Source organism: Euwallacea fornicatus, chromosome 35, assembly GCF_040115645.1.
Source record: "Euwallacea fornicatus isolate EFF26 chromosome 35, ASM4011564v1, whole genome shotgun sequence".
NCBI classification, from domain to species: domain Eukaryota; kingdom Metazoa; phylum Arthropoda; class Insecta; order Coleoptera; family Curculionidae; genus Euwallacea; species Euwallacea fornicatus.
Genome location: NC_089575.1, coordinates 1,646,538 through 1,669,725, shown reverse-complemented (window position 1 = coordinate 1,669,725; position 23,188 = coordinate 1,646,538). Strand labels below are relative to the sequence as shown.

The 23,188-nt window shown below is 38.9% G+C and overlaps 1 protein-coding gene across 1 annotated transcript in view; it reads right to left on the bottom strand.

Annotated features, from left to right (window-relative positions):
- Window positions 1–13,449, bottom strand: part of LOC136348773 (homeobox protein six1-like) — a 114,379-nt gene extending 100,930 nt beyond the window's left edge. The window contains exon 1 of the mRNA XM_066299912.1: window positions 13,435–13,449. The gene's annotated coding sequence lies outside the window, so the exon portion shown is untranslated. The remainder of the gene's footprint in view (window positions 1–13,434) is intronic.
- Between the last annotated feature and the right edge of the window lie 9,739 nt (window positions 13,450–23,188).

Sequence of the window (23,188 nt, the reverse complement as noted above, 5' to 3'; positions counted from 1 at the left end):
ACGGGCTCCGAATGTTCAGCAGCAACGACGTGCGTACTTAACTGTGAGGTGCCGTCGCCTCCTCTGGAGTGTCCGTTCGCAAGTGAAAGTGGGCGGATTCGCACTTGGACGATCTCCATCAAATAAACTGAAATAAGTCCCGGTGGGAGGCTCAACTTTCGGCGACAATTCCCCATGAAAATGGCTCTGAAATAATCCGAATAATTTTGAAATTGTTTTCAAAGCTGCTTTGAAGTGCGCCGAAAAACAGGTCCTGAACATTCCGAGGCGATAACGTGCTCGAATGGGAGGTGCCACCTCTCCCCCTAAGAAGTCTTTGCTCGAGCAAAAAACTGGTCGGCTCCCCCGATCGACGTAAAACGATGCGTCGGCGATAGAGCAAATTTGATCGCCTTGTTGAACAAAACAATTTTGCTTAACAAAACGCAATAAAATTTGCTGCAACAGTCCCATAAACTTTTTATATATTTTTTCACGTTTATTTTCAAATTCAAATAGTAACAGGGCGTATTTTACTCGAACGGGCCTATAGTTGTATAAATAACGATTATTTCTGGTTAACTTTTGTGCGAGTCGCCAAGCAAAAGGCCCTAAATCACTGCGATTGTTTTATCGTCAATGCCGGTCGTATTTCAAAAATTCAATCTTTTAACTCATCACCACTCAGTCGGGTATCTGGGGATTTACGACATCTCCATGGCAATTTCATTGGAAATGGTGCTGAGTGGACATTAGAAATCTCTTTTTACATCAGTTCTGGACATTGTATATCGCTTGGCATGTTGCACGTCGAAATGTTCCTAAACAACTAGATTTTCCTGTACGCCAAGACAATGTGCATCATCCCTTAATGCTGCGAAAGATTTATGGCCGTTTTATGTCCCCCCATCAGAGGAACCAATCGAATTATAAAAAGTACAAATAGCCATAAGTAACTTTTAAAAATGATTACCTCTCATAACCGAATCCCATTCGGAACGATGATTTTAATAAATCTACTAAATGACATTTTATGATAATATATGACCCAGCCATATTTGGCGATTTATCGTTGGGAAATATCGCCTTTAAACACAGATTCGATTGGAACGACCATTATGCCTTTACAGGGACGGATTCAATATTAATTCATCCCCAGAGTTAATTTCAAGGGTTTTACAGAACCGAACTGGCATTTTTAAGGAGGAATTGTACTCCTAACGAAGGAACGTGTACTCCTTCGCCTGTGGCTGCGTTAAATTTGTAATTTTATGGACTTTACTATTTGAGTCCCTGGAAATCGTGCAAAAACTACCAGCTAGGAACAATAAAAATGTTTAAGTGTCTCGTTTACCTGCAGATTTGCCACATGACATTATTGTTAGATGACAGCACTGCAGCGTATTCCAAGGCACCGATAGAATACACCTGTGAACGCCACTGTTGGCGAGGGCGCAACCAGAGGCACCAGAGGAATGGAGTTGGTGGTAAAACAATGAAGAACTGAAGATACATGTGTCTTACAAGAGAAACTTTTCCCTGCCCAGTGATCGAGAACCAATGAACAAATAACAATTATTATAACATCCAGAAGAGGACCTATGGATTACGGATTTCACAGCTACATATGTGGTAAAACCCGGAAAATATTCAAATGATCAAAAACCACGCAGGTGTGCCAACCATCTTGTATTTCCGAATGATGAGTGTCACCAAATCGGTAAAATGGGGAAAAATCACCATTTTCAGAAACTGCAACATGCAATAACGGCGTTTGTCAAAATGTTTTTGGCTTTCAAAATTTCACAAAAAACGTATAGAACGTAAAGGTTTTAATTCTACAAAATTTTAAGAACTGCCGGGTCCATTCAAAAACTTTAATGATTTTTTTACGTTTAATTAAGTTAATAATCATTATGCCAAAGTGAGTTTTCGCGTTCAAAAACCTATTTTTGCTCAAATTCTTTCTATTTGAAGGAATTATACGAAGTTAATGTTACTTCTCGTCTCTTTTTTGTCATCTAGAAGATAGAGTCATGCATTGAATTTTTAATGCGACGTTTCGGATTTTCGAAATCGTCATTAATTTCATTTTTTAAAAGAAAGCAACAAGAATTTTTTTAAGGTTCAAATTTTCAACATTTTGCATTTTGGAAATGTGGGGAAACTAAGATTTACATTAACTTCCTAAAGGAAAATTAGACGAAAATGTGTATAACCCCGATGAGTTTACATCGGAAAAATATTATTTTGAGGGAAATTTCTGAAATTTTTTAGGTCAAAAACAGGCCAAAGCTGACAGCCAATGATTTTTAGGACAAATTAATTAAAATTCGATCCAAGTTTTGAGGGTTTTTGCAAAACGTACAAAAATTTGACGGCGAGAGGGGGGGCATTGAAAGTAGTAAATTTTTAAAAGGTTAAAAAAATTGAATGAATTGATTGAAAGTTTCTAGGAAAAAATAAGTTAAAATCTGATGACGCATCCGTCTTCAAAAATACAACTCTTTTAGATACAGTTCAAATTTCTGGACTCTTCGAGGAGAGAGGTAAGCAAAAGCTTACGTTGCCACTGCGCGGTTATTTTTGCCAAAAAGAGGCTATTTCCAGCTGCTTTTCCTCCGTCAATCATTTTCAATTGGTCTAAGAAAAAGAAACGTTTTTAAGCAAATAATACTTAATTTCAGATTGTCATTTCAGACGGACGAAATTTTGCCCCGGACCAATGCAAATTCGGTCCTGTATTTCGACAAAATCTAGAGTTATTATTATCGTTGTGAATGGTTTCTATTAGATTGATTAAACTGGCAAGTAGCGAGACGATCCGCTACAGTTCGGAAAGTGCGAAGAGGGTGGAAGTGTGAACACCCCAAATCGCTAGACGGATGCATTATAAGCGTATTAAACTAATGGAATATGCCTAATTTGATAGAGGAAACTGGAAATGTTCATCGATATGCCCATCAAGAAGACTCACAAGAGATTTTCAAATTAAGAGTAAATCAAAATTAAGGATCTCTCTCGTAAATCATCAAGTACCCCTTTGGTTGTTCACGTACAAGTAAGAGGCCTCCTCCTCCTCGGGACAGCAGGAGAATAAAGTGAAGGAGCTATTAGCATGGTAATGTTCAGATATGAACAATTTGTATAAGGAGACGGGGCACTTCCAGTTAAACCTCGCGCAAGCTTGGAATATTCAAGCAGATTCTTCGAACAGACATCCACCTCACGTCTACAACGTTAAGATAAGAAATAACACAGTCAAATAAATTCCTTCCTTGGATCTTCTGGGAGCTGCTTATTTTAATTTGTCTCGGTTGTAATAAGGGTTATGAGGGTTTTAAAATGTTTAATTAAGATTGCAGATCCATGGCTCAAGATCTACCTAATTCCTTCTTCCAGCGACTCAATCAAGAACAACGGCATAAAATTCTGAGTTCTAAAAACACGGAATTGATAAACTTTTATTGGGAGAACTGTTAAGGTCGTAACCATGCGCTGGAGTTTCATCCATCAGGAGCGCAAATCGCTTTATGGCTCAAGTCCCCGGGGGCCAATCATATTTAAAGGCGAACATTCGCCATATTGCGTCATAAACCAACGGCAATTAGCCATAAAATCTTTATTGTGTCAGGAGCGCGTTAAAAACATCTTTAAATCGGCGAATCTGGAAGTTTCTAATAAGCGGCGAAGGCTAATGCTCCTGTTTGTCGCTTTTTGATCCCGGGAGAATTTGGGAGAAACTCAACTCACTCCTCGGTGCCACAAGTTTCAGCGGCGCCAATGATGCATCGGCCAAAAAATTAAATTATCGATCCACCAAACGGCTATTGGTATTCTGGACTCAATGTTCTCATTATCTCTAATGGAATAAAACGAAATGGCTCATCACGACTTCATGAACTCGGACCAATAATCGAGTGCCGGCTAAAATGAGCAATTTTCGAACGTTTCGCACGAACTATTTGCGGTTATTGTCGCCTTATTAGCGTAATTTTCCGACCATTTCAACTTATTTCATAAAAATATCTGTCAAAATCGAGAACGTAGCTCCTTTCGTTGGTTAAGCATTTTATAAAAAAATATTTTTTTTAGGGAAAATGCACGAGTGCTTAATATACAGGGCGTTTCCTAAGTACGGTACACGACTTCGGGAGCGCATTTCGCGGCTAAATTAAAGGCCGTGTGAACTGTATCCCAAAAATGCTTCGTTGCGGTAATACAGGGTGTGAAAACTTCTTTAAGGAAACAATTTTTTTAATATTTCCGAAACTGCTTGGGACATTTTAATGAAATTTTGCAGAGTTTGAGGGCTGGCACCGGGCGTACTTTGCGCCAAAAGCGGTGGCTGTTGTGTAACCAGTGGCGCGCGGGCAGGATAATGGCTGGGTATTTTAAAGGAAAAATGTGGCACGCCACTGTCCTCTGCCAATATGTTGTTCCTTTTTTAATTACGTGTTCGATTTGGAGGAAAAACGTCTCTTGACTTTTTTTCGTAGGACGCACCGTTTTCGAGCAAATAAATAAAAAACATTCTAGCTAAATTGTTTCATTCTCTTTTATCATTCTTAAGAGAAGAAATACTTGTGCGAAGGTGTGACTGTTTTTGTTGTTTTGCGCCGTCGCGAACTCTCAAACCGTGCGAAATTTCATTAAAATGTCTCGAGTAGTTTCGGAAATACTTAGAAAATTGCGATTTTTCCGCGCCCCGCATTTCCGCAACGAAGCACTTTCGCGATACAGTCGATATAACAAAATGACCTTTACTTCGGCCGCGGAACACGCTCCCGAAGTTACGTACCGCACTCAGGAAACGCCCTGTACAGCGCGACACCAGCGCCCACTTGGGAGATCGAGGGCCGGCGAAAACATAACTTAAAAAACCTAAGGCCGCATTAAAAGAAAAGGGGTTCATGATGGTTGCGAACATCCGAAACGTCGCATTACAGGCCTGACGGATGGCTTCGCCTTGCGGAGGGCGAAAAAGTCGGAAAGAAGTGCCGGTCATTTTTAATAACGTCTTCGAGCAAGCTCGGAATCGCTCACGAGCAACGCGAGTAAATGCGAGTTTTTGTCGGGGGGGCCTCGGGGGCCGGTTGGAATGTTGTGTAAAACTGATCGATAATTGTCCTTTTTGTTATTGCACATTTTTACGTTAACGGCGCCACGGCCACGGCGGGAGCCGCTCGATTTTGCTTTCAGACCGGAATATTACCGAATTCGGGGCGCTTAACGTGGAATTTTAAAGGATTCCGCAACAGCACAAAATCAAATCAGGCCCATTGATTGCGGCGATGATTTATTTAATTTTCGGGGCGCAAAACGAGCCAAGAAACGTGAAACTTGGGCAGATAAAAGACGAGGCAGGGAAAAGGCAAAAAGACGAAGAGCTTATCAGGGCAAAACAAAAATGCATTCGAATATTTAGAGCCGCGGCGGTGGTGAAACAGCGCGCCCTGTGAGCGCCGGCTGCAACTGTTCCCGCTTATCGTGGGATTCGCAGCCCATTAATTCCAAATCATGTTACCGGGATTCAAACATTATAAAATGATCACTTCATTTCACAGCCACCTATTGTTTAAGAGAGGGTTAAATAATTGAATCTCGGCGTTTCCGGTCTGCCGACGACCGTCGCGAATTTGCTCGTTAGGGATGTCGCATTAACCCGGAAACAGAGTGCCAAAATAAGCGACGAGAATATGTTGAAAAGTGGCCAGTGTGTGTGTGTGGGACAATATGAGAATAATAAAAAAAAAGAAAAAAGGTGAAAGCTTACGCTTTGACCAGAGCAAATTGTAGAGACGCGCAGTGGGTTGTGACGACACGGAAACGGCGGAGAGCATTGTTAAGAACGTTGCCGCTCAAAGATGCGTCGAAGCGAATTTTCCCGAACTCGCGCGCGAGCACGGTTACCCACCTTCGGCCTTGAATTCGACTTTGACTTTGACGCGTTCGACATTTAATGCGTGAACTAAGTTGCGACTTTCCTCACGGAAGTCTCTCTTCGCGGCCGTACTGGGAATTTGGCGAAGTCACTCGGCTCTGGCCGCATTCGAAGCGAGCACGAAACTTCCTTTTTAATAAGGTGTCGCATCGTGATTTGCATTTGCCAAATTGCGGCGCAGCGGGCATTTGCTTTCGAAAAAGATCGGAGCCCCATCGGACCATTTCACCGGGAGTCCCGGATATGTCGTGACAGATGGGATCAGCTTAGGCAGGAGCTTTTGCCGAGTTCTTTAACGACATGCGTGCGACGAAATTTGCAAATGACAATATCTGAAGAACCTCTGCCTGACAAAAAAAAAACGTCACGATTTGACAGTATGAGAATTTTATGTGAAACGCCCGGTCTGTTGCGGCATTTTCAGATTCGAATTTTAAGAAAATTTCGTGCTCCACGCGTTACTGCTGTTAACCTCCTTTCCGGCACTCTTGAGGCTCCTTTTTGGCACATGAGTCGTCGATCTACGGGGGCGAATCGGAAGGAAGGACGTCGGCACGACCCTTACGTCTTGCACTGTGGGTCGATCGTACCGATGCATGATGCATCTCTGATGTAAAATTGACACCGAAAAGACCCTAGTCTTCCCACCAAAGTCGGCATTGATTGCGATGCGCAGCTGTTTTCGAGGTATACTGGACGTTAGAAAATCGGAGGCCACTGTGGGAATCTAGGGAGTTATCCGCGATACAGGGAATTTCAAACTAACAATCGTCTTTATGTACGCCCTGTTTCGCGGCTGTTAAAATTTTGAGTAACTCCAAAGATTTCAGAAAAAAAATAATTTTTAGTAAGAATTTTCTTTACGATTCAAGAGCCTGTGGCCCCAGAAATGTGAAAATGAAACATCGTTAGGGCAACTTTGTAACATTTTACCATATACATCTAATTTACGATTTTCTATTGGATTTTTAAAATAAAAAAAACCAAGATGGCGCCCGTAATATAATGAAAAGCGAACTTCTTACCTCAAAAGCACCAAAAAGCTTTCTTTCCAAAATTTAATTACCATATCTCTATGACTGGTTACTATTAAGATATGATGTTTCAATTGTCCCTAAAAAAGACGTTTTCTTGATTTTCTCAAAAACGCGTCCTGCGCACTGATTTCAAATCCGAATATTGCATTGCGACGGTGAAACCCCTTGGTGCCTCGTTTTAGTTGAAAAATTTAGCATCTTGAGAAAATTTCACTCCGAGTCATACTAGACGGTAGACACCTATACCCAAATATTAATGTTATAAATTGTTTAAAGATTACAGCAAGCTAAAAAGTGGCGCCATCTTAATTTTTTCAAAAAACGCCCCAATTTGCATTTGCTCGGAATTACTTATTATTATTGGACCTATAATTACTATAGAAGGTGTCTCGTGCAAGGTGTCATAAATTCCACGATGCATTGTAAATAGTTGTCAAATTATGACGAAAACTTCATATGAAGACACGCCGAAAGACACTTCGTTTTTGATATACAGGGTATGAAGGATTGGTTCCTGTGGACGATGCTTTTTATCAGTATCTTGAGAATGTTATAAATGAAATCTTGTAGTTTATTACAGCATTTTGAGCTTTTTTTGAGCCTTTACGAAGATATTGTCACACCCTTCCAGAGGCGGGCGACACAGGTGGCCAGCGCTTAAGTAGTACCGAAACTTTTTTGTGCTTAACTTTACTGACAGTTTTATAGGAAAAATATTCAATTTGGAGATTTTTAGATTAAAAAAGTCGAAATCTCAAAGAGTTTTCGAGAAAATTGAAATTGAACAAATCGGCGAATTAGGCGTTCTATTAAATAAACATCAGATTTGGAACCGAGAGGACTTTAAATTGAACAAACAAATTTGTTATGACGTTTCCGCATATGATAAGATTTATTAATGAAGTCCGGTGGGTCTCTATGGTCACCGGAACAGTGTTTAATTCCAATTATTGTTAGAGAAAATTAATTAAAAAAAATTTTTTGCTATTATACAGGGTGAGTCGGGAGGATCGTGCCAAACTTCAGGATCGCGTTGTACATGAAAAATAAATGTAAAAAAACTCAAATGTTGCTATCCGATTTTCGTTTGTTTACAAGTTATAGCGTAAATAACATTTTTTAACTAGGATTCTATTTACCATAAACGTACCTTTCCTGGACGTTGGATTGGTCGTGGTGGCGCTATTAGTTGGCCTCCAAGGTCTCCAGACCTCACACCGATAGACTATTGTTTGTGGGGTCGGTTTAAAACTGAAGTGTACAGAGTACAAGTGGACACTCAAGATGCACTAATTCAACGCATTAGAAATGCTGCAGCTGCCATTAAAGAAAGACATGAAACAATCAGGAGCGCAACGAATGCTCTTCACAGACGAAGCCGAAAATGTTTAGAAGTTAATGGCAATATTTTTGAACATTTACTATGATGTCCAAATTTATGGAATTTCTTATGAAATTTATAAATTTTTTTAAATTTTATGTTTTAATTTTATTTACGCTATAACTTGTAAACAAACGAAAATCGGATAAGAACATTTGAGTTTTTTTACATTTATTTTTCATGTACAACACGCTCCTGAAGTTTGGCACGATCCTCCCGACTCGCCCTGTATATATGCATTTGCTTAATTATTAAACACCCACTTAGATATTAGTGACATAACGGAGTGTAGATCGATATTTCAGACATTTCTAAAAAGTAAAAAATTAAAGGGACACTTATGACATTCCACGGACAAAATATGGAACGGTTGAAATGCCGACCGACTGGTTCGGGTATAAACCAATTTCCACCATTTCCCTTTTTTTTTTTAAAGTAAGTTTTTTCCTCTTTTTTGAAATACGGCCCCGCTTTCAAAACCAAAAAATTGCGATCAACGTCAGTTGGACCAAGATGGTGAAATTCCCATCGTGTTACCGAACTACGTACATTTCGCAGAGATTCTCGAATAATTTTAATTGTAACTGCACGAAAACTGATTACGTAAGCTGACTAAGGGCCAATCAACAATATTGCCCATCATGGGATTAAGTAGTCAAAATAAATAGCTGGTCTGTGCAAACGCATCCGAATAGCAACATCGGGACTGCAAATTGATCGTCTTCCCTCGTGTTTTGCGGTGGCACACTTCTGATATTAAGGGAAGCGGACCAGGGTGCATATATTAGGGGCTACATACATATGTATATCTTCAAATTGATTTGTCACAGTCGAAACGGCGCAGTGTTTTTTACTGATAAGTATCGGCGGGGGGTGGGTCGGCGGCAAACAAAATGTTTCTCTAAGTAACACGAGGAAAGTTGTTTTCGAAGCCCGTTTTAGCACGTTTGAGGCGAAATATCAAGAATAACTTGACACCTTGTCATTCGAAGAGAGATTTTGATTTTAGCGAAATAACAAATTGAAATGAGACTCAAAAATAACTTGAAATCGCTCCTTTTTGAAGGTGTTGCGATTTGATAGCTGCTGGATGGCTGAAGAGCAACGTAGAGATAAGTCTTGGAATAGAACTTATCTATAAGAAACATTCCGCGAATAAATTTAGACTATTAGTGTTATTTAATAGTGTTTTATCGGACTTATACCTCTCCATCATTGGTAATAAGTTGCCGTTCTTGTAAAATACTTCTTTATTGATTTTTAGCTATATCGCTGCTATATACGGGGCATTTCTCGAGGAAATGCGCGATATTTAAAAGGGTTACAAATATATTTTCAACACAAAACTGTTGGATGTTTGTGACGTGTCATTTTATCAGATGACTATTTGATCGAAATCTATGTGTCAACTAAAACTCTATTTTTTTAATATATAAGTTAATTAGCGATATTAATATTAATGGAGACGAATGTTTTTTTTCCCAAGCATCTGTATGAAAATAATGTTTCTAATACGGGACCGACTACCTTTTTGACATGCTCTGCCATCCCATTATTATTCAAAAAAAAAAACCACCAACTTGCTTTTTTTAATATTTTAATTTCCATTAAAAGTCGTCTAAAATTTTTATTTCAAAAATTTAACCGACTCTGTATTCCCTGTGACGCACACGGAGTATCCCATTTTCGGTGTAATTGGTGGATTTCAAATATCTCCTGAGCAAATGAAGAAAAACCGCGGTCGAGACCCGTGACCCGATTTTCAAGCCAATTTCAATGATCTAAAAAGCATTTTGACACCTCAACTCGTTCGGGATGTTTTTGGTTTTTTAACGGTCTCTTCAAAGTTCCTTTACTTTTTCGTTTATTAATATCTTTAATTTTTGGCGAAAACGTATTTTGTGAATTTTCTTATCTGCAATCTAATGGCGTACTCGATTTTTTTCTAGCTTAATATGATCTAAAGTCACAGGCCAAACATGCTTTTTTTATGGAAACCACAGTCGGTAATGATTCCATTGACTAAAGGTTTTTTTCTGCTGTTTGAAAAAATATATGTAGTTTTGTATATTTGCGGTGGTAAATGGGAAAACTATAAACGATTTTTTGGAAAATCCAAGATTTAAGGCGTACGCCTATTCATTTGTTTAGAGCAATTGAGAGCATTTCGCGCTGATATGAAGGATGCTTAGGTTAATGACAGACATGAGTCTAAACAACACTTATCAATAAGTTTTTAGCATGGCATAACATGTTATTAATTTTTCTCTGTTTTACAATACTTTTGAAGGTAAAAAAATATTTTTTTTTGAAATAAAAAAAAAAGATTTTTTTTTAAATAATTTTATTATTTACCCAAACGAATATATGGACCTATGCATTTTCAGAAAACTGAAAAAGATCTCTAGTTAATGGAGTCTCGGCCAATTATGGTTTCCATTAAAAAAAAAGCATCTTTCGTCTGTAACTCAGAAACAAATTAAGTTATAAAAAAATTGTGTACGCTGCTGGATTGCACATAGGAAAATGCACAAAAGATGTTGCTGCCAAAAAATGAAGATATCCATAAATGAAAAAGGTAACGAGGCCTCAAATGCGACGACATAAAACGAAACGCCCCCCAAACGGGTTTCGATGCCAAAAAGCTGTTTTGACATATTGAAATTGGCTCAAAAATCGCGCCATGGTCCCCTCCCACGGTTTTCCTCCATCTACTCGGGATATACCTGAAACCCACCAGTTACATCGAAAACACGACACCCTGTACGCGTACATAGAATGGATCTGGGACACCCTCTATACAGGGTTATTTCTGGCAAAAAAAGCCTCTCCAGTTTGGCGGACCCGTTTGCCGTGGAAACGGGACAACGAGCGGCACATTTCCGGCGACGCTCGGTGCGGAACGGCACCATTGTGTTCGCCACCGTAATTAACAAACTAAACTTAACATGTGCTTTCCTGCCGCCATTGTACTCTTTAAATTAATGTGTCGGCTTCCTTTAAATTTCGCTGCCATATATCAAATGGACCGTCCGGCAAAGACCCTCTTTACATAACGTAAAATATTGCTCGGAACGTCTCTAAGAGACCGCCACCATCTAGCGCGACCACTTCGCATTTCCTTCGATCGATAGATGGCGCTTGCAAATGCCTCCGTTAAACTTATTGCAATAATGGTCTCATCATGAGTGTCTCTCCTTTATCCATATATTGGAAACGTCGTAAGCTAAATTTAACTTAATAGGCCAATTGCCTCCCTCGCCTCCTGCGAAACGGGCTTTTTGAGGTTATGAAAACGATGACGTATGCACCCGGCAATATGGCCGGCGTTTCGGGCCGAGTCGCGGTTAACTCAGAGAAATGCGGTCTGAATCCATTTGTGAGATTAAATTTGTGATTCATTGTTGTGGAATGGAGAGTTGTCACATATGTCGGATCGGTCTCTTGGTAAGTGGATAGTAACGTTATGTAGGAAATATTTTAGAGCGGAAAGCGGCACTTTCAGCGGCCGTGGTCGTGATTTACGTTTTCGTTGTGTTAGCTCGCGAAACTTTATCTATTTAGTTAAAAATGTGGAATTTTAAACAGAGATCGTATATCAAACTGCAATAAGATATATGAATCAGTGAGACACATTTTATGCAAATCGGGGGTAAATCTCATACATAGAGATTGGCGCCCAGCAGGAATTAAGCTGTGAAGCCATTGGCAGCCCGCAAATTTCGAATTAATTACAGCATAACTCGCCAAAGTATGATTCGCACCTTGTGCGAAAATTGCGTTTTTACCGCAACAACTCGTTATCTTGGGGAGAATTTTTTTCAGAATTCCCAGTGGAAAAATACGAAAAATGTCCTTTAAACTCATCGCACAGACGCCCCTGAACAAAATCCTCGGCATTGGGAAAACCAACGAAACGCAGGTCACCGCGAACTGCTTACAGTTCGCTTTCGAGCATATATCCATATTAATGTTACCATATTTCATTATCTCATTCATATGGAAATCTAAAACAATTAGTCAAAATTCCGCGGCTACGAACATTCTCTTATTTCGTATTTGCCCGGTGTCGCGGTAATTGTTTTTGGTTGAAATGCAAATAAGTATCAATCCTGCAGGGGAGGGACCGGAGTGGGAAACATCGTAAATATTCATTGTTAAGCCAAAAACTTTAATGTCTATTCGATTGAAATTTACGTGTGGTAGAGACCATAATAAGATGGTGCAGTTACCGTTCTAAGAAACAATGCTTCAGCGGAGTACGCACTTATGAAGATTTAAACGGCTTCAGCTGCGCAAAGTCAACGGGTCATCATCGGCGATTGTCAAAAGGCGCCATCGAGTACACATCAATTTGTGCAGGCAAAATATCTGAGAGAAAAAATCCCCGAAATTCTTCCACATCTGGGCATTCGCTAGTTGTAAAAGAAATTGCTATTGGCGTTGTCCAATACGCGTTTATGACAACAAAATTTTTTGAGATATGCGAAGAAATTCTGGAATTGAATTTTCAATCCAATGGGCCATTGCCCACCACCGTCGAAAAACGTCATCTAGTGTACCATTGCGAAAAAAGAAACAACGTTGGATTGATTTGACGAGACGGTTGATTTCGACTTCGATACTTCCCAAGAGGGTCCCAGCATTGAAACGAGTCATCGACGTTGTCCAAAAGCGCTCAATATTGACGTGAACGACTACGTACTTGTGATTCTGCCACAATTTCTGGAGAAATCCATCCGGGCTTTTGGCTTTGAAGGTTACATGAATATATTCATTCCCACGTCACACGCTCTCGACAACATTATTAGCACCGCTCTAAACGGGTGTCAATTTACCCTCCCAACCCCCAGTTTCCCATGTAATGCCGTGTCACGGTCCATTCAAAAAGGCCGCGCTTACAAGACGTGGCAAATCGATTTTAATTGGTTCAGCTCCGCGAATAAAGGAACGCGATTGGTTCCGGTCAGACACGTGACTTTGTGCCGCTTCCAGCTTCGTTGTTAACTTATCGTTTGTACCTCATTGAGTTTTAACAAGGGGTGAGTGGGGATTAGGGGATTAAGATTCTCTGCAGGAAGTACTGTTGCCACTGAATAAATACAGGAAATACTTGCATTAGGTTGTAATACTGCATGCGACTGACAATATTGCGCTTAGAACTTCTTTGCAAAATATGAACAAATTTTGAGAACGTTTTCGAATGCGGAAGAAAACTTCGGGATTTATGGATCCTCAAGGTTCATAAATTTTCTCTAAGTTTAACTTTAAAATGTTTTCTCTCGAAATAGGAAATCACTGTTTGAACTGATTTTTTACCGTTTCTCTCCCGCTACCCCTCGTGCGGTCTCATCCATTGTCTCTCTAAACTGCTAAACGATTTATAATGAGAAGAAACATTTTGTTTTTATCTCAAATGGTTTTATCATTTCACTAACTGCTGTGGCACTCTTTAGCAGCCTTTTTCCTCAAAAAAGGCTCCTACCGGACCAAAACTCTTTACTATATTTACGATATTGCTTTTCAGATATAGAAAAATCGATAGACGTAAAGTAATATCCCTGGGTGAGCATCTCAATATTTACAACTCCATATTTTCCAGAAAGCTATTTGCCGGTCACACATATTGGTTCTTGACCGATTTCACCATACACTAAAAGGCGCCACAAACCCCAACTTTCTTTCCGAAGATCCTCACGGAGGAACTATGCAAAAAGGAAATATTGGTTACATGGTTTGGCTCCCAAAGGTCAGGTCGACTTGCAAAATGCTTTCTATTAACATATTCTGAACACCCCTGAAATCCTGAGGGAATCGCTTAGTTGTAGGGTAAAGATTTATGTCCCTTATTCTTCTAAAAAACGTTGCAGGTACCTTTAGGGCTCAAAACGAGATTGCGTATATTAGAAAAACGAACAAATAATGATCAGGAATTAACTGTTTCTGAGGGCAAAACAACTCATATTTATAGCCTTGCTCAAAGGGGTAATTCTGAATGCCAACGTTGGTCACCGAGCGTCCTTCAGCCTTAAATCTGAGAGCAGAGGGTTAAAGCTGATTTTGAGGGACAATAAGCCGATTATTTCGGAAAAGTGATTAAATTGTTTACTGATACCTCCTTTCTAGAGAGGGCTCGGATTGAATAACACAGAAGATTAGAATCACATCTTATAATTCAAATGGTAAAAATAATTCGTTATGCGGTTTGAGTCGCTCCTGACGGGATGTCTCCCACACAACCATATATTTTTCCCAACTAATCTAGGTGTTTGACTGAAGAGAATCTCAGGCATATTAATCTTGTGCTTTAACACAATTACCCCGAAATCCGGAGGTGGTTTATAAGACAATGTGCGCCTTTCCACTTCCTCGGAATTAAATTAGAGGAGTTTGGAACAATGTTGTTAAGCAAGTTAGATTATGGCAACAGTATTTAAATTGTACATTAAAAGCCACTGAATAGAGGAGCCAAGGCGTTTCCAAACCTCTAGGCGTATCAGAGCAATGGCGTGCCGGTATTGTAGACGTTTCTTTGGAGGACTAAATCAACTAAATCTTTTCCTCAAAAATCGCAAGCCGATTGTTATTTACTATTTATTTCCCGTTCAATTCTCCACGGTTTGGTAAATAATAAGAAGAACGTTGATCATATTAATTTAACAAGAATGTGCGCCTATGGTTTCCTAATAGGGTTAGGCGCGTGTTGCTCGGTATATAGAAGCGCCAACACCGCCTGGGGACAGTTTAAATGGCTTCCATTTCAGCCCAATAAACATGTAAAACACCTTATTATTACCATGCCCGACCTCATGTAAACACCGGATTTACTAACGGGATTCGGCATTTTTCGCCAGTATTGGTTTTAAAATCAAACTCATGGCACTATTAAAAATTGATTTTTATTAAGGGAGAAATGAAATTCAAAGTTAGAATTTTGACGCATTCGATACGTTTATCCCAGAAGTATACAAGCGAAGGATTCTAAATTCAATGATTTTGATATCATAACGCAATAAATAGTGAACTTTCGAGTAATTCGCGGACTCCCCCACTGTTTCGCTAAGTCAAAGTTGCCACCACGCACCGTGATTGATGGGAACGCTCCCAGAATTATACGAAAACCACCGATGCTGACAGATGATCGGCAACATACAGATTACACCGTGATTATATATATATATATATATATATATATATATATATATATATACAGGGTGAGTCGGGAGGATCGTGCCAAACTTCAGGAGCGTGTATGTGTGTGTGAGAAAAATACATCTAAACCTGATGATGCATGCAAATTACCTTAAAATTATTTTCCGTTAAAAAAAATTAAGTTTTTCAAAAATAATTATTAGTAAAGGTATAACAATAAGTTTTCAAAATCAGATATTATTTTGACTATTACAACGGCAAAGTCCATAAACTAACAGCATATCCACCATTTCAGAATAAGTGAATTTATTGGCCATACTTATGGATATTTACAGGAACAAGAAGCGAAACTGACAAGAAAAACTGAGGGCTAAATAAAAAAAACTGACATTTGAGAAACAAATTCAAGTGTTAAAATGTCAATTAAAAACATAGCCAACTGAGTTATTTACTTAAAAGCGCCAACGCAAATATACAGCGCATTAGAATTATGCGTTTTTCTCCAAAACCGTTGCTTCTAGCGACGTCAATAAAGTATACCTTTTCTAAGTATAAAAGGTAGGGAAAAAGGTTTTTAAATACCAAAATAATATACACCGTGGCACGAAAAAGTTACAGAGATTTAAATGTGTCCTAATGGTCGCTTGTGGCGCCCCCTAGAAGAAACAACTAAATCGTTAATAAATTTGAATTTCGTATCCTAAAACACCCTCAAATATGAAATTTCGTGAAATTAACTCAAAGAAATCGAAAGATATTAAAGAAAATGTGATTTTTTTTTCAACTTTAACACCCTGTAGCTCCATAATTATCAACTTTTGGACTGAGGGAAGTTTAGTTAAATCGACTTATTTTCACTCAAACAATCTGCGGTATTATTTTGGCCACGTAATTCGAGGACACCCTGTATATATATATTATGTTCTAATGTGACCAAGGTTGTGAGTACGGACATTTGAAATTGAAACGACATAAAAGAATTTCCTTGAAACAGTTTACTCATCGCACCTCGCAAATCCTGGATATATCTGCGTCGTTTACAAATATTTGAAATTTACTTCAAATTTTATGAAAATTTCGAAAATTTGAGTATTTTTCGTGACATTTCAACAACATTTTAAACACGTAATAGGACGGGTAATAGAATTTTTAAGTAAAATTCGCAAAAAGTGGATATATTCCTTGAACTTTTTGAGCAGACTAGTTGTTCAATAAAAAAAATTATTTCATGTCATGTCAGGGTCGTTCTTTCATTTTTCAAAAAAAATTAATTTATATTTTGAGTGTATTTAAAGTGGATTCCATATCAATTTTATGTTCCTTCTTTCAAATTTGTAAGCGTTAAATGGTTATTCAAACAATCAGTACCGGCGTATTTTTGAGAAAACCCAGCTCTCAACCATAAGAAATGTCAAATAAACAAGGCTTTTTCGCATAAACAAAACTGCACATGTGTGGCGACTTTAACTGGGAAAACGCGACGTTTGATATCTCAGTTTTCGTTAAAAATTTAGGATATTTGGCAAATTAGAGCTATTATTAAAAAAATCAGTATTTATAGATTATTATAGAAATCGTGGTCTAAATTTCAGAATATGTCAGTTAATTAGTGATTGTTCCATTAACGCAAAGTGCACGTTCATAGCTAATTTAAATCGGTAGTTAATATTTCTTAAATCTCTGTTTCCTTGACAATTTTGGAAAATTTCGTCTTAGGCCATAAATTAGTTAATCACTGTTGGTGCAATTTTAAGAAAATAAGACTCAATCTCATGAAAAATCCATCAAAAAGTGACTTTTCTGTAAGTTTGTTATTTCAGATTAATAATTAAAGTTGGTTTGCTTCCACTCTCAGTCTTCAAATATTGCATTATGTCTACGACAAAAAGTGTAGCAAGTATATAGGTACATTTTTACGATTATTAATTGAAATGAATGAGCACGAGACTTATGGTGTTATTGCTTCATACTTCTTCAAATTTCGTCTTTTTTTCAGTTGTGACATTTCACTTTTTTTTTAATATTCTCGGCGAATTTATCGCCCCTATAGCTGAGACTCACTTAGCAGAGCATGAGGACAATAAACCTTATATTCCAAATGGCAAATGGAGAATAGCGCCATCTATGCTACCTTTCGAAAGTGATATTCAATCAAGTCATCAGATAACTTACAGATATCGACGATCTTCATAACAACACACTTTGTCTGAATTCAGCCATTCACCGTTAGATGTCGCACTAGATTCAAGACGTACAGTTTTAAAATTCTACACTTAGATGGAAGTTAATGTGACTGGTAAAATGCCAATAAATAACCAGATAGCTTCACCAACAAAATCAGTTCAATAGAAATAAAAAAATCCGAGTTAAAAATTCGTCAATTTCTCTATGTCCATGGAAATTATCTTATAGTTACCAAGGCAAATTGGTGTAATGCCAATTATTCTTAATCACCAATTTTTCAATCAATTGGGGAATATGCTATCAGTTTTAACCTCTTGATGAGAAAGATTAAACGTTTTTCAATGAATAATTAAAGCCAATTTGTAGATAAATGTACCTAATAATGAGATAACTTAACGAAGAAACTGTTTAATTAATAAAAACTAACAGTGACTGTAGAACAACAATAATTTTATACTTCTTATGAATTAGTTTCCGCGTTGCGCACCGGTCGAACACAATTTCCACATACTAGGGACTTACCTAGTACTGGACCTCTACGAACGCTACTTATACCTTCTTCACAAGTAATTCAATTTGCAATATTACATAATTGTAAGTATCATTAAGAAATTAGAAGACTTAACCAACAGGAACAGTTTCTCTTTTTGAACAATAGCCACAATAATTAATGAAAATGCTGGATAAAATTTATCTCCTTGGTTACTCCCATTTGCTTTACAGTCTTTTGATGGGGAATGTCTGACCTAATAATTCTGACAGGGCTAGAAATGTTTCATCAAAATTACGGAAATGACCAACATTAATTCTTTGGTTCAACGTTTCCATTTTCCATTGCCGTTTTCTTTTTTTCGCAGAGCTATACCTCTGGCGTCCTCCGCCGTGACCTAGGCGGCAGTCTAGGTCCGTCAGTCGGATCTGGACGGTCGGCGTCCTCCTGTTTTCTAGTGTGGCCAGTAAAGGCCGATATCTCGGCAATTCATTGAGCAATTGCCATAAAAAGGAACTCCAAATTAATCATCTTAACGCACTTTGGAAACCTGCAAACGCTTGTGACAAAAGAAGCTGACTCTTCATGGAAATTTAATCGCACGTAAGCAATAGCCGGCCACAATTAGATCCAAGGGATAAATTTCCTCTTGATGATGTTATTATTTGATATTAAAATTCGATCGTTCCCGCGTGTGGTTCAAGAGAAAAGTAACTGGCGCGTTTTTATGAAAAAACACGCGTTAGATTTAAGAGGTGCATCAGCGCGCCGTTTTTAACTTTCGTTTTCGGCTTACAGCACCCCCTGGAAACCATGCGATTCAGTAGCTCCCAAGGAAGTTGCGTAGGAAGGTTTCTCCCGCCGCACAACTTTAGCTGCTCGCGTCTAGATCCCTCGACAGAAAACTCACAGATTTGTTGTAGTAGGTTTAGATGGCGCCACGTCGAGACAATTTCTTTAAATTAAATGGCGGAGGCGCCCGGCCGCCTCAAGCGCCCGGGGTCCCCCTTCAGACCTCGACTGCTGTGGTCTCCCGGTATTAAAACTGCGACTCTTTTACGTTTCTGTTGGATTAGAGCCGTAAAATTCTTCTTGACAGCAAATTTAAACTTAAAATTGAACGTTTTACAATAAATTTTGGATTATTTTGGGTACATTTAACTATTACATTTTTAAATAACAACAATAACTGATTAGTTAAGTCTTTCGTCGCGTTGCTCAGGGTCTCGAAGACGTAACGTATTGTTGTGGCCACTGATTTCGTCAACCACAACCATCACGTTTCATACACACGATAATTTTGTCGAAAGGGTTCACGTGAGTCTTGTATCATTCAATTTTTAGTGGCAGTGCCCCCCTGCGCGTTGCTGCGCATCTATCTGTCAATCGTTTAACGACCGAAATTTTTTAATTTATTTAAATCACTTAAAATGCTGATTCTTCCAACATTCGGTATAAAAACTTCAAACCATGCCGTGTCTATTGGTATCATAACCCGGCGCTAGGGAGAGAAAATTACCTGTGTCAAGTTATTTGTCCTGGTTATTTTCGTGCATTCATTAAAATAATTTTAGTGCAACATGATTTGTTGCGGTCAACCGATGTCACCTCATTTCACGGTTTTACGGTTTTCAGAAGAGCCTCAGAACACTTCCGGCTTATAAATACGAGATAAAGTCCCGATGGCTGGGATTTCAAATTTTTTCTCTTGAAACTGGCCGAAAAAGGGCTCTCCTGGCCCGATAGGAGACACCAGCAACGGCGGGCGGAGTACCATCAGCAAGGGCGTGTGTGATGAGGTGCAGAAAGAAATTGAACATTGTCGCCGCCACATTAAAAGCCGGCCTAAACAACCGTAAGAGCGATTCATTGACTAAGTAACCTGAAAATAGATATCTAAGTTTAGAGGCCCGCAATAGACACGGACCCAAATAGCGAGGGTCTCGTCAAGGCACTTGCTGAAACTAACATTATTTTATTCTATTTTATTTGGTCACTTTGCTCATACATTATCTCCATTCGTTTCTGTCTGAACCATATGAAAATTCATAAGGAGGTCAGGAACCTTTTCGACTTCAATGTCAAATATGCCGTTAAAAACGTTAAGTATAGATTCTGCAAAACTATAATGTTAACATGATATTTTTTCGGTGGAAAATTTGTTTGTTTTTCCCGGTAACAGTTCAATAAATCTGTAGTTTCGCAGGAAAATCTATTAGGCGGATGAAAAAACCGCGGATGAGAGATGAGCAAATAGAGGGTAAAATGGGCAATAAAATCCGGATTAAAAGCTACCGAAATGGGGCGCCACTTAAATTAAAATTATTTATTGTCTTTACCTTCTAGAAATCAAGAAAGTATATTTATACATAAATCGGGCTGTTGCTAAATCGAGTTAATAAATTCTATTAAAGTTAAATATTTAGAAAAGCGCCATTGCAGCCGGGCCAGGTTAAAGGCGGCGCCGAAACTGTTCCTCAAATTTAAATCAAATTTAATATCATTCTAAAGAAGTAAGAGGGAGAGAGAGAGAGTGAGAGAGAGGGAGAGATGGAGAGAGAGAGAGGGAGAGATGGAGAGAGAGAGAGGGAGAGAGGGAGAGATGGAGAGAGAGAGAGGGAGAGATGGAGAGAGAGAGGAGGGAAAGAGAGGGAGAGAGAGAGGGTGAGAGGGAGGGAGAGAGGGAGAGAGAGTGCATAAACAGTTCCCCTCTTAAAATAGATCCTCATGCATCGTCTATTTACTACATTTTCTTTTTCTTTGTAACAGAATCACTGAAATAGTCGATCACTTCTCATCGGCCGAAGAAGAATGTTTTCCAGACATCTTGCTTAGTGCTCCAGATGAGTTCAGATACGACAGAATTTTATATATATATATATATATACATGTATATAATCATTCTGCTACGTCTATATGAATAAATTCCACACTACAATTGCAAATTCCCCGAATGCGAGTGGACCACCTGAAAGTACCATTTACACAGTTGTAATCCGCATAATAAGCGGTAAGGACGAAAAGAGTTCCATTCATGTCGAAGAAGTGCGCACCTACTCGTATAGTGAAATAGTACCGGTCAGGTAGTTAATCCCTTTCGTTTACTTTCCGTCACGACTTTTGATAATTTTTTAATACTTCCGATTTGATGGGTGTTTACCTGGGTGTCGCCAACGGACCGTGGGAGAGTCACATCAGAAGGAAGCACGATGGCTTAATCGTCGATGGATTTATCCCAAACTATCCATACTGAAAGATTACACAGACCAAGCAGTGGTAAGAGGAAAAAAAAAGAGCGAGAAAAGCCGCAACGGTCGTAAATTGCCTGAGACCGTGGACGCCGTTAGTGGCGCCGACGTCCTCCGCTCTCCAGACGGTCGGCGTCTCGACGCTTTATACATTTTTCGTCTAGTTTAATGTGGTCTTTTTCCTATTATACAATAAAACTTTACCGAACCCTACAGGGTAGTCTAAATAACACGCGTAACGACCGTTTGCTTTTATAAGCAAGAGGGGCACAAACGCTTTCTAGGTCACAGTCACAACCACATTATGTCATCCTACCTTGATCCTTGGGAAAAACATCTCCCGGGAAAATAATTGTTATGGGGCCTTTTGTGATTCCTGAAGGAAATAATATGCTTTTCATGTGAGATTTGGAAAGTTGTTTTCGTTTCTGGAAAGTTGGTTGGTGAAAAGCGTTTTTCGTTAGTTGGAAGGTCAACGACACAATCAGGATTCGAAGAGTCACAACAGCTTTATATTTTCGCATTAAAATTTATGGTGTGCGCCAACAGCTTCCATTAAACTCTGGAACACACTGAGCTGACCGTCTGGAAAATCGCTTTTTTTGTTATTGAAAACGTCCCGGTGGGACGAAGAGAAAACGGGCTCTATATGGTCTTATGAGGCTTAACAGGAACATACGTTGACTTAAAAAAGAAAATTATTGATCCTAGGGAATGAATGCATTCTGGGACGAGAAAAGCACAAGTGCGCCTAATGTGCATGCAGGTGATTTTCCTGCTTCAAACTACGTAAAAGCATACTGGTATAAACTTATTTAGAATTTTCGATCAAGTTATATCCGAAGGAGAGTTTCGTGCACCGAGTGATGCGCAATTGTGGTACTTCTGTAAAATTTTCGGGTCATGGTGCCTGGCAGAAATCGATCAAATTTCCATCCGCATGCTACTGTGGTCGCCACCATCACTTAATAACGAAATATCCGCTTTTTAGAGTACAACTCACTGAAATTGTCACTATTACAGCAAAGCAGGGAAACATGACGTGGTTTGCCAGATAATACTGTGTGAGAATCGACAAAAGTTCCAAAATTTCTCAGCTCTTTAAAAAATCTTCCTACTGTTCTTCATACTCTGGCCACTAGGTGTCAGTTCGAAACTTACAGATGCGTTCACAGATGGCATCACCGCTACAATTATAATTGTAGTACCAAGTTCACGGTTTCTCTTTAAGTGAAATCATACCTGATAAACATTACCACACTCTATAAACACGCCATTTTGTTTTCTCACCTCTCGTAACAACCTTATTGTCAGAATTGACGAAAAAAAAAATCGACTGGCGCCAGCCGCTCATCTGAACTATTATGATCGTTTATCTGAATTTTTAACAATTGTGGATAATCGATAATAGACGCCGTATTTTGTTCAACAACAATTGTGAGAATTTTCGCTTAGTTACGAATAACGCTTATTGCAATAACCTCATTGGTTCATTGCTTTGGCTTCAATACGTTATCGGAGTAATCACAAGAGTGCGGAATCCTTTAGATACGTTCGATAAAATGAGTTAAGGCATCAGAAATACTTGTCGATAGCGTCGGTGGTCTTGTCATATGTCAAATTTGACGTATGATGTTTCAAATTTGACCGGCAAAAGAAAGATGGCACTAATATTCGTAAGAAATTTTGTACATTTATTCTTGTGTAGAAAATCCCTAAACCTTCGCCAAATGTAACCTATGTAGGGTTGTAAGACAATAATTATCCATTCAG